General features: G+C 41.5%; 1 protein-coding gene across 3 annotated transcripts in view; it reads right to left on the bottom strand.

The window, feature by feature from the left end:
* Positions 1-14,110, bottom strand: part of BAZ2A (bromodomain adjacent to zinc finger domain 2A) — a 72,077-nt gene extending 57,967 nt beyond the window's left edge. For 2 of the 3 annotated variants that reach the window (XM_039337336.1, XM_039337339.1), the window contains exons 1-2: positions 13,972-14,110; positions 12,974-13,039 (exon numbers count right to left, since the gene is read on the bottom strand). The gene's annotated coding sequence lies outside the window, so the exon portion shown is untranslated. Of the gene's footprint in view, positions 1-11,411; positions 11,534-12,973; positions 13,040-13,971 lie in introns of all 3 variants that reach the window. The other variant, XM_039337338.1, reaches the window with a different exon arrangement.
* Positions 14,111-17,927: the final 3,817 nt, after the last annotated feature.

Here is a 17,927-nt window from a genome sequence, read left to right as displayed (position 1 = left end):
CCAATAAAGCAAGAGTAAGCAATCGTGCCCTTCGCATATTTAATACTACAACTCCCACAACCTTTTATAATTGGTCATATTGATTTGGGCAAAGGGAGTTAATGTCCAAAATGAAGTGAAAATCAGGTTATCTCCTGCTGTAGTAAAGATAGAGCTCTATTGTGTTTTTTTTTACTAAATGTAGATGTGTTATACGAAGTCAGCGCAAACTGGTCTACTTGGACTGGCAGCAATTTTCTAGCATAGCTTTTATCATGAGTTTATAATGACAATTTCTATGAAAGATCAATCAGATCTTATGTGTAGCTATGGTCCCCTTAGGTTATTTTATTAATACAAGACACTATCCCTAAGCCTGTTGCTTTTCAGATGTGTTGAACTAACTTGATTATGCCCAGTTGGTATGGAGGGGAATTATGGGATGGATCCACTCTGAGAAGGGCTTATGAAATTGTTGTACTTCATTTATGCAGTCTAACAGTATTTCTTCCTGATGCATTTCTATTAATATTAGCAATTCTTTTATAACAATAACATGGAAAAACTGTAGCTGACAACAATTTGCATTTTTCTCTTAATAAGAGGGGGGAAATCAAAAACACATCTCTTGCAGACCCTTACTCTTTCAGCTACAGCTATCAGAATTTCCTCATCCACAAATTTCTTATCTTTTTTAAAAAGCAAATGAGGGAATTAAATTCTCCTTACAGAGTGCAAGATTCTAAAAATATAAGACCTCTAATCCCTGTTTTATGAATGTCTAGTTTATTTTATGGTATGCTCGTCCATAACATTAAAACCATTCACAAACTTGGAGGAGCAGGGCACAAGATTGCTTAGGACAGGACTATACAGAACTCCTTTTTCACAAGCCCACACAACAAGAGGCACGTAGTATATGTCAGACTACAAAAGCAGCAGCTTCCCCATGCAGATGCCCACTGCTAAGTTCAGCTTTCCCAGCTGCTTGTGGTGTGAGGAGACTGGAACTGCTACAACTCACCCACCCCTCCTTTTCTGACATACAGAAGCTGACGCCAACAACGCTCACAAAATACATCTCTTGTGGCTGCAGGAAAAATCTGAACCAGAGGGCGGGGGATGGAATCAGAGGGCAGCTGGAGGACACAGGGAAAACACGAACATAAAAAATCTCGCTAGCAAAGGGACGAACGGAAGAAGCACCCATGCTTGCACCCCACCTGGAGACTGTAATGGGGAAAGACTACAATCTATAGGGAGTGGGACCTAGATCAAAATGGATTGGAAGAAAAGGAAGCAGAATGCATCTTCCTCTCTTCCCAGTTCCCTCCATTCTGTGCTGAATCCGGCTGGTTGAGTCAGCCAGACGCAGCAAAACAACTCATTATTCTTATCTTCCCTCAGCTCAGCCTCCCACCTCGTATGCTGAAAGACACTTATTAATTAACCACTGATAACGATTTAGCTATACTCTGCAGTTGGGGAAATAAAGAGACAGGACGCATTACTCTCAAGTAAGTCAGCAGAGGAGAATACATCAGGGCCAAGCAGCGTTACATGCTCCCTCTCACAGCACGTTTGTATTGGCTCTGCTATCTCCCTTTAAAACAATGTGCTTTTAAAAACCTTAAAGCGTGTTTCAAGCCTTTATGGCCAAAAGCACCCTTTTCCCTTGGAAGAACCTGCCCACTCTTCATTATCATGGAAGCCATTTCTGCCATAGAAAGCTTAGATATCCTTCATATCATTATAGTTTATATTAGGTCTGTATCCAAAGGTTTGATATGAAGAAGGCAGGCAGGCTGGCCACCCTGAAGAATATAACCACTACCCATAGCATTTAATGTCACAGATTACTCATGACACATACATTTTCTATTCCACAAAACATGGAAGAATATAATTGCTAAAATTATGTTGTAACAAATCTGACACTGGTAAAAACTATAATAAAGCTATTAACAACACTTATGTTTCTACAAAATAAATGACTTGAAGGTTGTGTGCTTAGAACTGCAGTGAGAATATTTGATATACCTCTGGATAGATACGAAAGGAACAGCTAACATCCTGTTCCAATCGAGATAGGAATTCCTTACATGTTTTGCCCAAAATGCAGTACAAAAATGTCGGTATAAAGCCCCATCACTTTCCCACAAGGCCTCCTCAGGGCTCCCCTATGTAAGGGGAGGCTGAAGGACTTCACTACTATGGGAACGGAAGCCTGCATGCAAACATTAGATGCATAGATTTCAAAACAATGCTGTGTATCCATCAGCTTTTAGGTTGAAATAATCATTGATACTTGATCAATTCCATTAAATGTATTCTTAACACATATATTTCCTAAATTCTTATGCTTCCTAGGGGCTTAGTGGATAATTACAAGTGAAGTTAACAGTACAGGAATTAGTCTCAAAAATACTACACTATTGTCTGCTTACTAAAGACATGGCCAGGCTGGTACAGAATATCTAATTACACAGAGTTCCAATCACTTTGCAGACCGGAAAACAAGAACAACAATGATCACTTTAGGAATGCTAGCCTAAACCAGAATCTGATCACTTCTGCTTCATCGGGACAGATATTGTAATCTATGATGAAAGCATGCTGGCTCATCTTTCAACCTGCAGCCAAACCTGCTTGCAGCTGTTTTCCAGTTTGTCCAGCATTTTCTGAGCCAGACTCTGCAGGAGCGCATCAGACAAACCCATTAACTAAGAGCTGCAAGCTCTCAAAATCCAGCGAGTGGAAGGGAGGTTTTCCCTGCCCTGTTTTGCTGGGAGCAAAAGTAGGTTAGAGTGTGTTGCAGGAACCTTTCTGTGCATTCAAGCATAGGGTGGGGGATATATTGGATCTGAGAGGCTGTCTGACAAGGAAATATAAAGACAGCTGCCTCATGTTTAGGTAGCAGTAAAATGAGTTCTCATTTGCCAGCACTTTTCCTTGGAAAAATACTTGGTCTTTACAGGAATTGAATTCTGAGGTTTTTGTTTTTTTTTTTCTTCCAAGTTCAAGAAATCTGCCTAGGAACTGTCCAGAAATAATATAATCAAGTAAGGAAATAATTGCTTCACAACTGAAGCTACTGTCCCTCAGCGCCCCCTTGTGTAGTACAAGGATAATTATAGTGTCCTATAAACTCCAACACAAACTTAATATAAACTTAATATATGTGTTATGTAAAGTTGGATCTGAATTCAAATTCTTATTCAGATATATAAGCTACTAGGTAACTTTGGGGCATGTCAGATCTGGTCCACGCTTTGCTAATATCCCGCCTTAATTATTGCAATATGCATTATATATGGATCTATCCTTGAAAAGTGTCTTGAGGTTGCAGTGTAGCAAGTCTGCTAAAGGTTAAAAGGATCATATGATGATGATAAATAATAAAGGTTAAAAGGATCATATGATGATGCCAATATGGAAATATCTACTCTGTTTGCCAGATGATAAATTAAGGTTTTTATACTGAACTTTTAAACCTCTAAAATGATTAGGGCAACTATCTGAAGGACTGCCATTCTCTTTTCAAATCTGTCCACTCCTAAGGATCTACAAGAGAGGCCTTTTGAAGATGCTCTGCTGTCAGAGGCTTATCTATAACATACATGGATGCACTACTTGCATTACTCCAAGGATGCAGAATGTACCACCTTTAAGGAGTTTTGTCTGGACCCTCCTTCTGTATTTGGAAAGTCTCTGAAGATGTACTTTTTAATCAATCTCTTAATTGGTTTTGTGTTATGGTACTACTTAATCTTTTAATATTAATCTTTTGTAGTTTTGCAAACTTGCTAATTGCCATACTTATCTGAACAGAAAAAATGGTATAAATTCAGTATAAGCTGAATTAATGAATATATATATATATGTGTGTGTGTGTGTGTGTGTGTGTGTGTATACACACACATACACACGTTCTTACTCTCACCTACATTATAGCTTAAGATGATGAAATATACATTATCTGTGCTTTTTTAAGTGAAAACCAAGATTCAGCAGTGACAAATTTGAAGTGAAATAATACATGGTGAATATCTCCCCCATGGTGATTTTATGCTTTTATTCTGCTTTCTTCATTTAACACTCTGCCCTCGTAGATTTGCATCTAAGAACTCTAAATTTAGTATTTGTGCACATCTCTCTCCTGTAACACCATCAAGTTCACTGCAAATTATTTTTAGTTGAATAAAATACTGCAGTGACATGGTCCCTGTGTAGAAAATGTATGGGTTTTCAGATTCTGCCTTTGCTTTTCATAGCAGAAAAGAAGAAAACAAAAGCAGGAATTCAAGATGTGTTTACTATAAAATACTATCAGATCATGGCACGACATTGCTGTTGGCTAAAACTTATTCAAAATCCAACACTTTGAGCAGTTGGGAGTAACAGCACCATTTGCAAATTCATTAAACATCAGAAAAGAAAAATAAGAATTTATCATATGTCCCTGTACCTTACACAACTATAGTCTTCATGTACATTCCAAACATATAGATATTTTTGTATGCAGATTTTCCTTTGCAGATGCCCACACATCTGCTGCATAAACATTCAGGGTAGCACCATTGTGGCAACCATAGAGACTGAGTAACAGCATGAATCCTCAGTGTAATTCTATGAAAGGACCTATTGTATTAATTAGAGGGCTTGGTATGTGTGTGTGTGTGTGGTGTGTGTGGGAGAGGGAGAGGGAGGGAGGGAGGGAGGGAGAGAGAGAGATGGAATCAACTTTTTAAAATAAAATATGAGACCAATTCCTTTAAAAGTGGAGATAGGGAGCCATTGTTTAGACTGATCCTCTCGTCTCACAACAGTCCTACACTAAAATCTATACAGGGCATCATGTTGAAAAAACAGATCTTTGAAATCCCAAAGATCTGCACAAACAGGAACCCTGCCAATGGCTGAGTCTGCCTGTAGACACGAGTATCCTATAAATCCATTCACCAGCAATAGTCTCTGTCCTGTCAGTCTCAGAAGCGTCAACAAAGGGTGAATAAAGCAAGGGTGTGGGATGTCACAGTGATTGGACAAGACATGGCAAGTTTCTTCTGGATGTTGAATGGACAAAGTTGCTGATGTATTGTTTCTTTTTTTATACATTTCAGAGAAAAGACCTTCCTTTTCTCTGAGAGATCCCAAGCTGAGGGAAATGCATCTCAAGCTAGAGCGATTGGAAACAGTGACCTGGAACTCTGTAGGAACCAGCTAGGTTCTGCAAGGACCTCTGTGGGTCCTTGCAGAAGCTCAGGCTGAAGGGCCTCCAAGACTATGAGCCGGGGGAATCAGTTGTTCAGCTTGGGCCCCACTTCAGGCCTCCCTTTGACCAGCTGAGGTAAGCCAGTAAGCCCTGGTTTTCTAAGCCTCAGTCTTCTTAGCAAAATGAGGACAGCAATACTTGAGCTCCCTACAGAACAAGGATTACTCAAAGCACATACATGGAGTCAATGGTGGAATTCAAATAGGTGAACAACCAGTAATAATAATAATAATAATAATAATAATAATAATAATAATAATAATAATAATAATAATAATAATAATAAAGTTGGAAGGGACCTTGGGGGTCATCTAGTCCAACCCCCTGCTCAGGCAGAAAACCCTATACCAGTTCTGGTGGATGCCATTTCTGGAAGTCCATTCTGGGCCTGGGCAATGAAAACTACCTACCGGTTCTGCCGAACTGGCTGAATCCCATCACTGCATGGAGTGCTTTGAATATTAAGTATTATTGAGGGGTCCTTGGTGTTCTCTGAGCTTGTTTTCTTACAGACGTTTCATTACCCTAACTAAGTAAATCATCAGTACTGATGATGCACTGATGGGAGCACTGATGATGTTACCACCAAGGACCCTTCATTTCAATCCTGAGCTACAAATATTCTCTTCATTGGAAATATTAATTAGCAGGCCATTTCTTTTACAGCCAAAGACTCGGAATAGGAGTACATTGCTCATCTCGTTCTGCAGGTTTGAAGGCATTTCGTTTCCGAAGGGAAATATGCTTCTTTCAGAATTTATCCTCCTCTGCGTGAGGAAGCCGAGAGAGATTTAATGCTCATTTAGCAGACAGGGGAAACTGCCTCGGACTAGCCCAGGCAAGGCCCCCGATTGCAAACTGAAATAAACTCGCTGCGCCAGGAGTGAAAACATAGAGGTCAAAGGGATGCCAAACATAAGCATTCAGGGACGGACTCTGAAGTTTGTATTTCGGGACGAGGGGAGACTTCTTCCGAGAAAGGCGCTTCGCCTGGAGCCTTTGGCACGTCCTTCATCCGCTCCGCAGTGACAACCCAAATGCCCTTCTCCGAGGGACCCCCGGCGGCTGTGAGACGATTTTCTACCTCGCCTCCCCTAGAAGGCTCGAGCTGCAGGCGGGAGACGCTCGGGAGAGGACTGAGAAGCAACTTCCTCGAGTCACGAGGGATATAAAACAGTGGGGCGGGCCGCGCGCCCAGACAACACAGAAAAGCACGCAGCGGCTTCTCAGGGAGTTGGCGGGGGGGGGGGGAGGAGAGGTTGGTAGATAGCTGCTCCCAGGAGGACGGCTGGAAGGGGCCGGGATTGGTTCTCTGAGGCAGCTGGGAAACTCCCCATCTCTCTTATCTCCTCCTTCCCGCTCCATTTCGTTTGTCGCTCCCAAGATCTGTCGACACCCATCCACAAACAAGAAAACAAACCTAGAGGCCATTAGAGGCTGCGTGCGCTGCACGACGCTGCTGCAAGGTGCAGGCTGGTAAGCAAGGAGAGGCAGATGGTTTGGGTTTTGCGAGTCCCTCCTCTCTCCCCAGCCTTTCCCAGCTGCAGCCGCCAAAGGCTTCCTTTTCCACCCAGCGAAGTAGCGGCAGAAGCGGGTGGGCGCTCGCACTCTCCCCCTGCCTGCCTCCTTCTCTCCCTCCCAGGGCCTTTAGCCCAAACCACCCTGTTCTCCGCCAGCGTGTGAGTCATGCTCAGGGACTGACTAGCACAGAAGCCTTTCCCGCCCTCAAGTCAGGCGGCTTGGTAATTATCCTCACTAGGGAGACGGGCAAGAAGAAAAGGCGAGTTTGAATCCAGCATTATTGTCCTTCTGATTCAATTCCAGCCCAGTCCAAACTGCCGTTCACCCGGTAAGGTGGTGACTACATAACAGCCAGAAGTCTCAGCCAGTCCAGCAATGAGTTTTCAACAGATTAAAGAGGGGACCCTGTATTGTGGAAGACTGCACTACATTTATAGAAATAAGATGAGGAATCGTCCTTGTAATGACCTCAGCAACTCCAGCATATCTATAAGAATCCGTGAATGCATCTGGGTTATTTTTTAAAATGTAAGGAAGGATAGGATAGCTTTCTAAAACACCTTACACTGATGAAACAATTTGATGGAACCACAGTCATACAGTGCAGGAATCCCCATGCCTGCAGAACATGGGGATGGTTAAGTGACTGGTCTGGTATAAAAGCTGCCTAGATGACTTTGAGCCTGTTACTCTCTCAGTCTGATTTACCTCAGGGTTGTTGCCATGGGGGAAAAACGAGGAGGCCATGCCATGTCTGACATCTTGAACTCCTCAAAAATGAGATAACAAACTAACCAATAAGGAATCAAATGATTGCTCATTTGTAAAGAAGCTGAGAAGAGACTTTGGACATCATATAAAGCTAGTCCTTGACTTACAACAATTGACTCCAAAATTTCTGTTGCTAAGCAAGCCAGCAAATGTTAAGTGAATTTTTCTCTGTTTTATGACCTTTCTTGCCACGGTTCTTAAATGAATCTGGCTTCCCCATTGACTTTGCTTATCAGAAGGTTGCTAAAGGTGAGCACATGACCCTGGGACACTGCATAAATATGAAGCAGTTACCAAGCATCTGAATTTTGATCATGTGATCAAATGCTGGAAAATGGTCATAAGTCACTTTTTTCAGAGCTCTTATACCTTCAAATGGTCACTAAACGAATTGTTATAAGTCGAAGACTACCCTGCCTAGTACAAGGATCCACTTCTGCAACAATCCCTATAGATGTCCATTTGGCCTGTTTAAATATTTTTAACAAAAGAAAAATGTCTACCACTTTCAAAGCATTCTGTTCCATTTGAACAGCTCCACTGTTATGAAATTCTTCCTGTTGTTTAAATGAAATAAACAATACATGCATTACATTTATATGCCGCCCAACTCCCAGTGACTATGTTCCTTGTCATTTAAATCAAGTATTTGTCTTGTCTCCTAAAACAACAGTGAACAAATTTACCTTGTCTTCTACATGGCAGCCCTTCAGGAGAAGCTATCATGTTTCCCTGTTCTCTTAAACTGAACAAACTCAGTGCTTCTGGCCTTCTAAGTTTTTTCTTCCATGCCCAGAGCTAATTTTCTTCCTGAAAAATGGTGCTCACAACTGGCCATAGCATTTAGGTGCAGATCAACAAAGAAAAGAATGTTAACTTCTCAAGCATGACATATTTCTATTGATGTAGTTAGGATTGCATTTTCCCCCTAGCTTTATTACACTATCACCTCATATTCATTTTGTAATTAACTAAGATGCCCAGATCCTTTTCACATACACTGCTGTTCGACATAATGTCTTCCATCCTAAATTCATGCCTGTGATTTTTCTACCCAAGTGAAGGATTTTGCATTTGTCCTTGATAAATTCATCTCGCTTGCTTCTCCCCATTGTTCCAACTTGTCAGGGCTTTCCTGAATCTTGATGTGGTCCTCTAAAGTGCTAACCTATCCACTCATTTTGGTGTCATCCACAGATCTGATAACTGTATTTTCTAGCCTTTCTTCCAAGTTAAATATAAATATGTTGAACGCAGAGCCCTGTGATATGCTATTCAACTCCTAGCCTGATGCAGTGCCACTAACGTATAATCATTGGGTAAACTATTCAACCAGTTCTATATCTATCTAATGGTAATATAATCCACCCCACATTTTCCCATCTCTGCCCTTAGAATTTCGTAAAAGGCTTTTTCAACAAAAGTCAATTTAAGCAATCAATAACAGTTGTTAAGGAATGGATAGAAAAGCTTTGGAATTTGGAGCAGTGAACTGCCAAATTTGGGTTAAGTGGTCATTCAAACGTCTTCCATTGCCTTGTGACCTTTGAAACTTATTGGGTCTTCCATTTAAGAAATCCTTACCTAATCTGTAAACTCTTATGTCATTACTTCAGGTGCAACCCTAGATTCTGGAACACATGTTTCTGAAAGAAATTCCAGCAATGCATAAACCTTTGATTTATCACTGTTTTCTGAAGGAACAACAGTTGACTGGATTTACAGAACCGACAAAACCACAAAGACTAAGTTCCCACAGCTCGCCAAGTGATTATTAGTATGGCTTGTGTGAAACCAGTCATATTTTCTTTTTCCAAGCCACTGCATCTATTGGCTAAGGTAAGTAATCCTAGAATACTAAAGGAACTGCCCTTCAATAAGTCAATGGAAAGAGAGTAGCTAGTGAGTTTATATTAGTGGCATAATAGAAATCTCTAGCCAAGAATTGCATTGCTCTCCTGAAACCTGAGAACTATTTTACCACATCTAAGCCACTAAAGAAATGATTACATGTAGTTTAGGTATCCTAAAATAATGTTTTGCTGGGCTGATTAATAAACTATGGTTAAACAAATGAGTGAGCCCAACACGTGAACTCATTTATTGGCTCAGCTCTGATGTCATGTCAAATAATGGCTCAAACTAACCATAAAGTGTGATTTAGTTCTACTAGTCCTGATTCTTGACCCAAAATCCTTCCAAGCTGAATGAGAGTCAATTTAAAATGCAAATAATGGATTAATCTTCCAAATCATATTTTCTTTCTGTTTTAGCCGAATCACAGTGAGCTTGACTATTTTCAATTTCTTTCTACTTAGCATCTTGCATTCAGAGATTAAAGTAGATCAGACTTATTGTTTCAAGCCTGAAAATTCTAACCTGCAAATATTACAATCACAGCAAGCAAACTCAATTCAGACCGTAATTTCTAATGTAGATTTGCTGGCTGGTTGCAATCCATTTCTGGTCAGGTCATGTCCAACTCTGATTAAAATCTCCTTAGCAAGGAATAAGATATAAAAATGTGCTTACCTCTTTAAGCATAAAGAAACACCTAATTTGGGGCACATTTTTTTCATAATTTAGATCTATTACATGCCTTACAAAATCTAAGTGCTGAAAAGGAAACCTAATTCCAAACAAAAATAAAGTCCATAAGATTTTATTTACATTATTTATTTAAATTTATTGGCTGCCAACTCCGGTGAATTCCATTTTTATAATAGAATTGAAGTTTTGGTTCAAAGAGGAGAATGGTTGCACTTTTTTTTCTTTGCTGTGATTCTGTTACAGCTTGAGTAAAACGTAAATATTAATTATTTATAGTTACAGGTAGTCCTCGACTTACAACAGTTCATTTAGTGACCGGTCAAAGTTATAACATCACTGAAAAGTGACTTATGACCATTTTTCACACAACTGTTGCAGCACCCTCATGGTCATGTGATCAAAATTCAGACTGTTGCCAACTGTCTCACATTTATGACAGTTGCAGTGTCCCAGAATCATGTGCCAACCTTCTGTGACCTTCTAACAAAGTCAATGGATAAACCAGATTCACTTAACAACTGTGTTACTAATTTAACAACTGCCATGATTCATTTAACAACTGCAGCAAAAAAGGTCGTAAACCTCACTTAACACGTCTCCCTTAGCAAGATAAATTTTGGGCTCAGTTGTGGTCGTCTGTCGAGGACTACCTGTATTTTTTTCTTGTGAGCTGCCCAGAGCTGTTGGAAATCAGGCAGTAAAAAAAGTTAAATAAGAACTATGTTTGCACTTCGTACTATGCTAATGTTGTAGCTTGTTTGGTTTTGTTTTAGCTTTTCTATTCACCCATCCAAACATGGTTTATTGAATAAACCCGTCTTAAACCATGCCTTACTCATGGGTCTTGGGAATAGAATACAACTTTGAGAAGTCCTTTGATCCTTTTTAGGATTTAAAATGTAGTTAAAAATATCTATCCAATATTTGCTGAAAGAGTAAAAATTGTTTGGGAGAGACTTTCAGTGCTAAGGTTAATTTGCCATCCCTCATCTCTAGAAAAACCAGAATAAGTTATGAGAAATGTTAAATTTGCACAAAATAAAGTGCCAGTTTCTGTTCTCTGTCTGGTTTTGCATAATTCTACATTAAAATGAATGAGAATTAGGTATATAAGATTCAGCTTTTCTCATTATAGAAGTTCAAGTTTTCTTATTGCATGCATCTTTTTAAAGATCCTGTAGTCTACTGGATATGTTTCTCAACAGAAGAATAGACTAAAACAAACAAACACAGGAACATTTAATTCATGGAGGAAGTGATCTAGTTTAGGAAGCACCGTTACTAATATTCTGAGCAGTGAATCAAACCTCATTACCTGAAGAAAGAATTGCTCTTTTTCCTGCCACACTGTTTTTTTCAAATCAGGATGCATGCACTATAGAGATGTATTCAGACAATGCAAAGGCCAAGGTCACAAAGGGATTTTCAGGGTCAGACCTGAGATTTGAGAGGGAACAGGTATGTGGTCATCCCGTGTAGATTACTATAGATACTGTTAGACTATAGACTATAGCATTCTGTTGTTATAGGTAGTCCTTGACTTACTACAATTCAGCTCAACATTTCTGTTGCTAAGAGCTGATTTTTGCCCCATTTAGGACCTTTGTTTTGCCAGTTGTTGTAAATCACTACAGCTGTTAAATTAGAAACACAGTTGTTAAAAATCTAGCTTCCCCATTGACTATGCTTGCCAGAAGGTTGCAAAAGGTGATCTCATGATGCCTGGGTCACCGCGGTTGTCATAAAAATGAGTCAGTTGCCAAGCGTCAGAGTTTGGATCACATGACCATGGGGACGCACCAGTCGTAAGTTTGAAAAACTGTCATAAGTCACTTTTTAAGTGCCGTTGTAATTTTAAATGGTACCACATGAAGTGTTGTAAGTCGAGGATTACCTGTATTGCATTTATTTCATCTAAGGACAAGGAGAGGAATCTTGTGGGACTTCCTGTATTATGGACCAAAACTCACAACTATCATGAAGGAGTATGTGAAGCTCTGACTTGGGTAGGCCAATACCTTGAGCTGAATCTGTAGCCATGCTGTTTGCACAAATCACAAACTAGCAAGCCATGTTTCAGTCCAGCATGCTGGCTAAACCCAAACCATGTTATCCATTTATAGTTCATTGCATTATATGAACCCAGGAAACACTATTATTAAGATTGGTTAAGAACGTATGCAGTGCCCTGCTGGATCATACACTTGGCCCAACTAGTCCAGGAGTCTGTTCTCACAATGGCCAACCAACTGCATAAGGAAACTCACTAGTGTGCCAGGAGGTGGCCTTAAGAGACAGACACACTGCCATTGAGCTCCAGAACATTCATGAATTGGTCCAGCCCTTTCCTGAAGCCAGCCAAGCTGGTAGCCAAGTTAAACCATGGGCAAGTATGTTATATGATTGTAATTAAGTTACATGGGTTGTGGGTTACACCTATTGTCTACATGGATTAACAAGTTACAATTAACTGTATTCATGCATTTCACCAAAAGACAAATGATTTATAGACCCGATGTGTGAATTCACCCAAGACAAGACAAAATCAAGCACAACAGATTATGACTTAATGTGATATGTTGATCTAGTCAATCAATAGCTGCTCGTTCATCAGTTTGGAAGTAGGCTAAGAACCAGCTAGACCCCATTCAGGAAGATTGGGATTTACCTGGGACCAAAACACAAGGTCAACAGCAGAAAATTCTAGAGCAAAAGCATTAATCCGCCCCCCCCCCCCGACTTAGCCAACCCAAGCTTCAGAAATGAAGACTTTTGCTAGCGCTTGAAATGAGAAAAGGGCTGTCCAGTCAGATTTCATTCCCCTTCTTCCTATGAAGGTGAAGAAGCTAGCTAAGACGGTCTCATTAGCATACCCACCTCCTCTTCCAGGATGAACCGGCTCCTCGGAAAGTGCTTTTCATGAAGACTATGAAAATCCAGGAGCTGCAAAGCAAATGCATTTATTCTGCAAACTCATTCACCTTCTTATGGGATAGGAATACCGTCTCCCAATTTCACCTGAGAGTCGGAGCACCGCCTCCCAGAATAGCTTTTCACCCATCTCTCCCCAGAGCTGAAGGGTTGTTATTACCAATATCCTTTTTTAATTAAAAAAACCCCAGCCCTGTGTTCTGGATGCCCAAATACCTTCATGGGTCTCTTCAGGCTCTATTAAAACACCATTCTCGACTTAAATGTTCGTAACAGAGGTCAGAGCTGTGCTTCCCCCGTTTCTAATCAACTGTGGATAAAGCCAATTCACGATTAAGGGAAGTTCCGAAAAGGAAAACACCCAATGGCTCACTTCAGGATCTTAAGAGAATTGCTCAGGTAGCCTAAGTACTAGAAAACACGTCTTTCTAGTTGCTTCGTTTCATTCAGGGGACTTGTAGAAGCCAGGATTTCCTCTAAGCCGCCCGCTAGCCTTCCAATTTTAGATCTCTTTTCGGATTTAATAGGAATTTACAGTTTCTTAAGGGGTCTAAAGGCTCGGTATTGGACTGCAAGAAGAAAAATGAACACTCGGGGAGAACTTGCTTCAGAGAGAGCCCCCCCCCCCGTTCGAATCCTTCTTCTTAAAAGCGGGGAGGTGGTGTTGTCGCCCCCGCCAGGACTCTCCGCGGCTTAAAACAATGTCAAGGAAAACAGAAACCGCACGGAATCGTTCTGGCTTTGAGACCCGGGGGATTCCGAGCGGCGGCAGCTGCCGCAGGCAGGGCATGAAGGACGAGAGAATAAGGCGGGGGAAAAGTGATGGTGAAGCAAGGACTCCCAGGCTCCGCCTGGATCGGATCCGATCAACTCGGTGGGATCGCCTGGGGTTCCCCCCACGCTCCCCCCGCGCCACGCGTCCTGCACGTCCCGTGCCTGCTTACCTGGTGGAGAAAGCTTCTCCGGAGGCAGAGCGGGTCTGGGGAGCCGGGCTGGAGGGCGGCGGCAGATCCGACGGGGGTTCCCAGCCGTTTCCTCTCTTCCTTAGTCTCCGTCGGGGAGCAGGTGGCTGTTGAAACCCTGGCGCTGATGTCACCAGGCTGCTGCTGCTGCTGCTGCTGCTGTCTCCTCCCCAGCCCCATGCAGGAGGCAGAGGCGAAGGCAGGACGATGAATTATTTAAAGGTGCAGGAGCCTTGCAGGCAAAGGCGAGGGAGATCGCAAACGGGGGGGGGGGGGGCACTCCCGTTTCCTAGTCCAGTTACCGCCAGCCTCCCGCTGTACCCAGAAATGGGGACACGGGGAGATCCCTCCGGCTAAGGAGCGAGTCGGGAGGGGGCAGAAAAGATCCTTAGTAATAGGGATTTCTCTCTCTCCCCCCCCCTTCTTCGTGCTCCAGGTCGTCACTAACGGGTCTATGTCACGCGGTTGGTTGCAGGCGGACGCACCATCCTGGGTATCTTAATGCACCCTGGGGAACAAACAGCCCTGAGTTCTTTCCCTACAGCCCTCGGATGAAGGCACCGGCCCTCCCTTCCTCTCTCTCGCCCGCTCTCTGGGAAACCACGAAGGCTGCGAGCGTACACGGGATCATCTCCGTGGATAGAAGTAAATCCTACCGCAGCCAAGAGGATTTATTCCAGCGGGAGAAAGACGCTTTACGTTGGGCAGTATTAATTGCGCCTTGCGGAGGGGGGAGTAAAGCATACGAACTGAAAGAAATGCCCTATCCAGACTTCCGAGTCGGACTGAGTAACCTTGTCAACAAGCTACTCCAAGCTCACAGTGGGGGGACCTAAGTAGGACACACATTGGCCCCACCCCGCTTTTATAACTCTTTTGGCAGGACCAGCTCCAAAACGGACTGTGGTCCTATGGTAATGGTACTATACAATCCCCTCCCACAGAACGGCCCGTTTCGGTTAATGCTTTTTTTTTTCTACATTCAATTGCTGTGTAAGAGATGGGGTGATAGTGAGAGACTTAATGAGCATCTTGTTTCTTCCCATTACTGAGAATACATATATGTCAATCACCTTTTTCAAATAAGCGTCGCTTGTATTCATTGCTGTTATTTCTTAGCTTCGGCTTTTAACAAATTCTGCAGCCTACCTGAGCAACTAGGGTTATACTGGTGCTTTAGCATCAGATGTAGCTTGGCCACCAGAAGTGCTGCAAAATAAGGAAAATCTTATAAGAAGTTATTAGATTCTGTACAACACCAGCACCATTGCCATCACTTTCCTCAGGGAGGGTTCTTTTTTTCTAATTTCCTAGTCTAGTCTGTAATTTATACGAATGACAGGTTAAATGAAATTTGCCCTTTTTTGTTTTTCTTTATTTAAAAAAAACCCTGAGACAAATTCTATTTTTATTGACTTGAAAAGGGATACTATATTTTAAATCAAATTCAGAAAGTGTAGAACGAGGGGCAAATCTAGCTGAATTCCAAAAAGCCTTTATAAGATTGGATCCTTTAAAAAAAAAAAGGTCTAGGGGATCCCTGTCTTATAAGTAAGTTGGGGTTGCTAAACAAAATTGGGGTTCACCATATTTGGGATGCAAAAATTCAGACAACCACTAGGTCACTGTTTCTCAATCTCAGAAACTTTAAGATGTATGTACTTAAACTCCCAGAATTCCCTGGCCAGCATGGGGGATGGTAGCAAAGAATTAGAGATTCTGTATCACTTTGTTGTCTAGTGGCTGTCCAGATGTTTGCAATGTGACCTACAATTGGTTTTGCTGTTCACGTTAACTGTTTAAGTGGGAACCTGTAACAGAAGCAAAACCTCCATCAAGATAGTTCCAGAGCAGAATGACCTCAAAATAAACTGGTCTAAGGAAAATCAGTGGCAGCATCACAAGTTCAAGGAAAACAGCAGAAAGAGTAGGTTGGCCCACAAATGCGTAAAGCCTGGATTATTACATACCTGAAATAATGAAGTGCTACCCAGTCAGTTAAAGAAAACATATCTGGAGCATTGCTAAAATGAAGGGCTAGCATAGAAAAAGATGTTAAAAAATTGGGCTGTTGGGGTGGCAAAACTAGATGAAGGCTGCAAACAAATCAGATGACCACTAGATGGCAGCAAGGATATGCAATACCGCAAACTTTTAGTCCTTGGCAGCCACCTAGTGTTCCTCTAAATTCTTGTTGCCCAAGTCTGGGAACCCTGCAAAAACTACAGAAAACAACTAACTTCTGATACCCCATGCCAAGGGGAGGGAAGACCTCCAAGCTCCCAGTCATTCGTAGATTTGTATTAGAATGTATACATTCAAAGTACATTTTTAATAATCTATATATTGAAAAAGTAATTCAGAGATTTAGGAGCTTTTCCAAAGTTGAAATATCAAAGCTCTGCCAACCCATAGTTGGATTGATAAATCATCTAAAATTATTTATTGCTCTGTCAAACAGCCAATCAGTCTGCAGCATTTTGTAATTAACAACCACACTTGGCCAATGCTGTTGGAGGAGGCTGATTTTATAGGTGCATTTACAGGCATGGTCTGATGTCTGCAGTTAGTTACTAGAAAGGGTAGCTCAAGAAACAAACTGGGTGTGGCTTCAATACTTAAAAGTTTCTGTTCCCAAGGGCACATTTTTCCTTGTACTGAGTTATCATCAGTGTGATTAACTATCTTTTGCCAGGCCAAATCAGGATTATTTGCTATATCAGACAACAGAAGAAGGAGAAACAAAATGGAAAGAAGAAGGGGGAAATGCAATCATTTCTTAATTTCTTTAAGACAGTTAGTAGGCAGGTATGGGACAGCAACTTTGCATCAGGCTACATTCTCCAGATAAACATTCTTTAATCTTTCCTGCCCTGATATCTTCTAGGATAGGGGTCCCCAACCCCCAGTCCATGGACCAGTACTGGGCCGCAGCATACCAGCAACCAGCCTGCACAAACAAGCAAAGCCCCATCCACAGGATGCAGGCAGCACACAAAACCACGCACCCTCCAGTCTGCGGAAAAACCTTTTTCCATGGAATCAGTTCCTTGTGCCTAAAAGGTTGGGGACCTCTGCTCTAGGAATCGAGTGAGTGAGCTGGGAAAATGATGGGACCTATAGTCTAATGTGCCTGGGAAACAATAGGTAAGAAAATACATTTCTATGTATGCCATCATATCTGGTAAAGAGGCTTTGGTGGTGGCCGGGGGTGTTGATATCCCTGTTAAAGATATTAAATTTTTAAGATGTAGACTTGCCTTCTTGGTAATATCTCTCTTGCCACATTGTGGAATCTTTCTGATGAAAGCTCACTTGGGCTATCTTTTAAGCAGTTTAATAGAAGTTTAAATGCCAGCTAAATTGCAGTCCTATCTATGTTTACTTAACAGTTGTAAGCCTTACAATGGGGCTTACTTTGTGTAGTCATTCCCAGAGTGAATCTATGGAACATTTTTTGCTTCTTGTTAGATTTGACTGTGATTGTTTTAATTCTGGTTTGTTTTGTTTTAACTGATTTGATAGGCTACCCTAATGCATTGGCTTTTATAAAGAATTCCAGTGCACAAATTATAAAATAACTATAATGGAGAACGTTAAGCATTTAGTAAATGTTACTAGAACTTTCAACACATTCAGAATGAAAACTAAGCTATTAGTTTGGACCTCATGGGTTGCTTTGTAAAGAAATGAATATATATCACTAGGATGATAAAACCAGCACATACAAAAACATGGTAAGCCTCTGAAATGTGTGGTAGATACCAGTTTATCTAGCAGCCACGGCTGTGAAAAAGGACTTGGATAATTAACCAAATTAATCAAACTGAACCAAAACTCTTCCCCCCCCCTTTTCTTGCTCTCATTTTTTGTGCTCTTGTAGCTGCCTCTTAACTACAATGGTTAAAAATAGGAAAGTCAATTTCCTACCATTTCAA

Source organism: Crotalus tigris, unplaced genomic scaffold, assembly GCF_016545835.1.
Source record: "Crotalus tigris isolate CLP2741 ecotype Arizona unplaced genomic scaffold, ASM1654583v1 scf7180000017674.1595824, whole genome shotgun sequence".
In the NCBI taxonomy this organism is placed as follows: Eukaryota; Metazoa; Chordata; class Lepidosauria; order Squamata; family Viperidae; genus Crotalus; species Crotalus tigris.
This window is presented reverse-complemented; position numbering and strand designations above follow the sequence as displayed.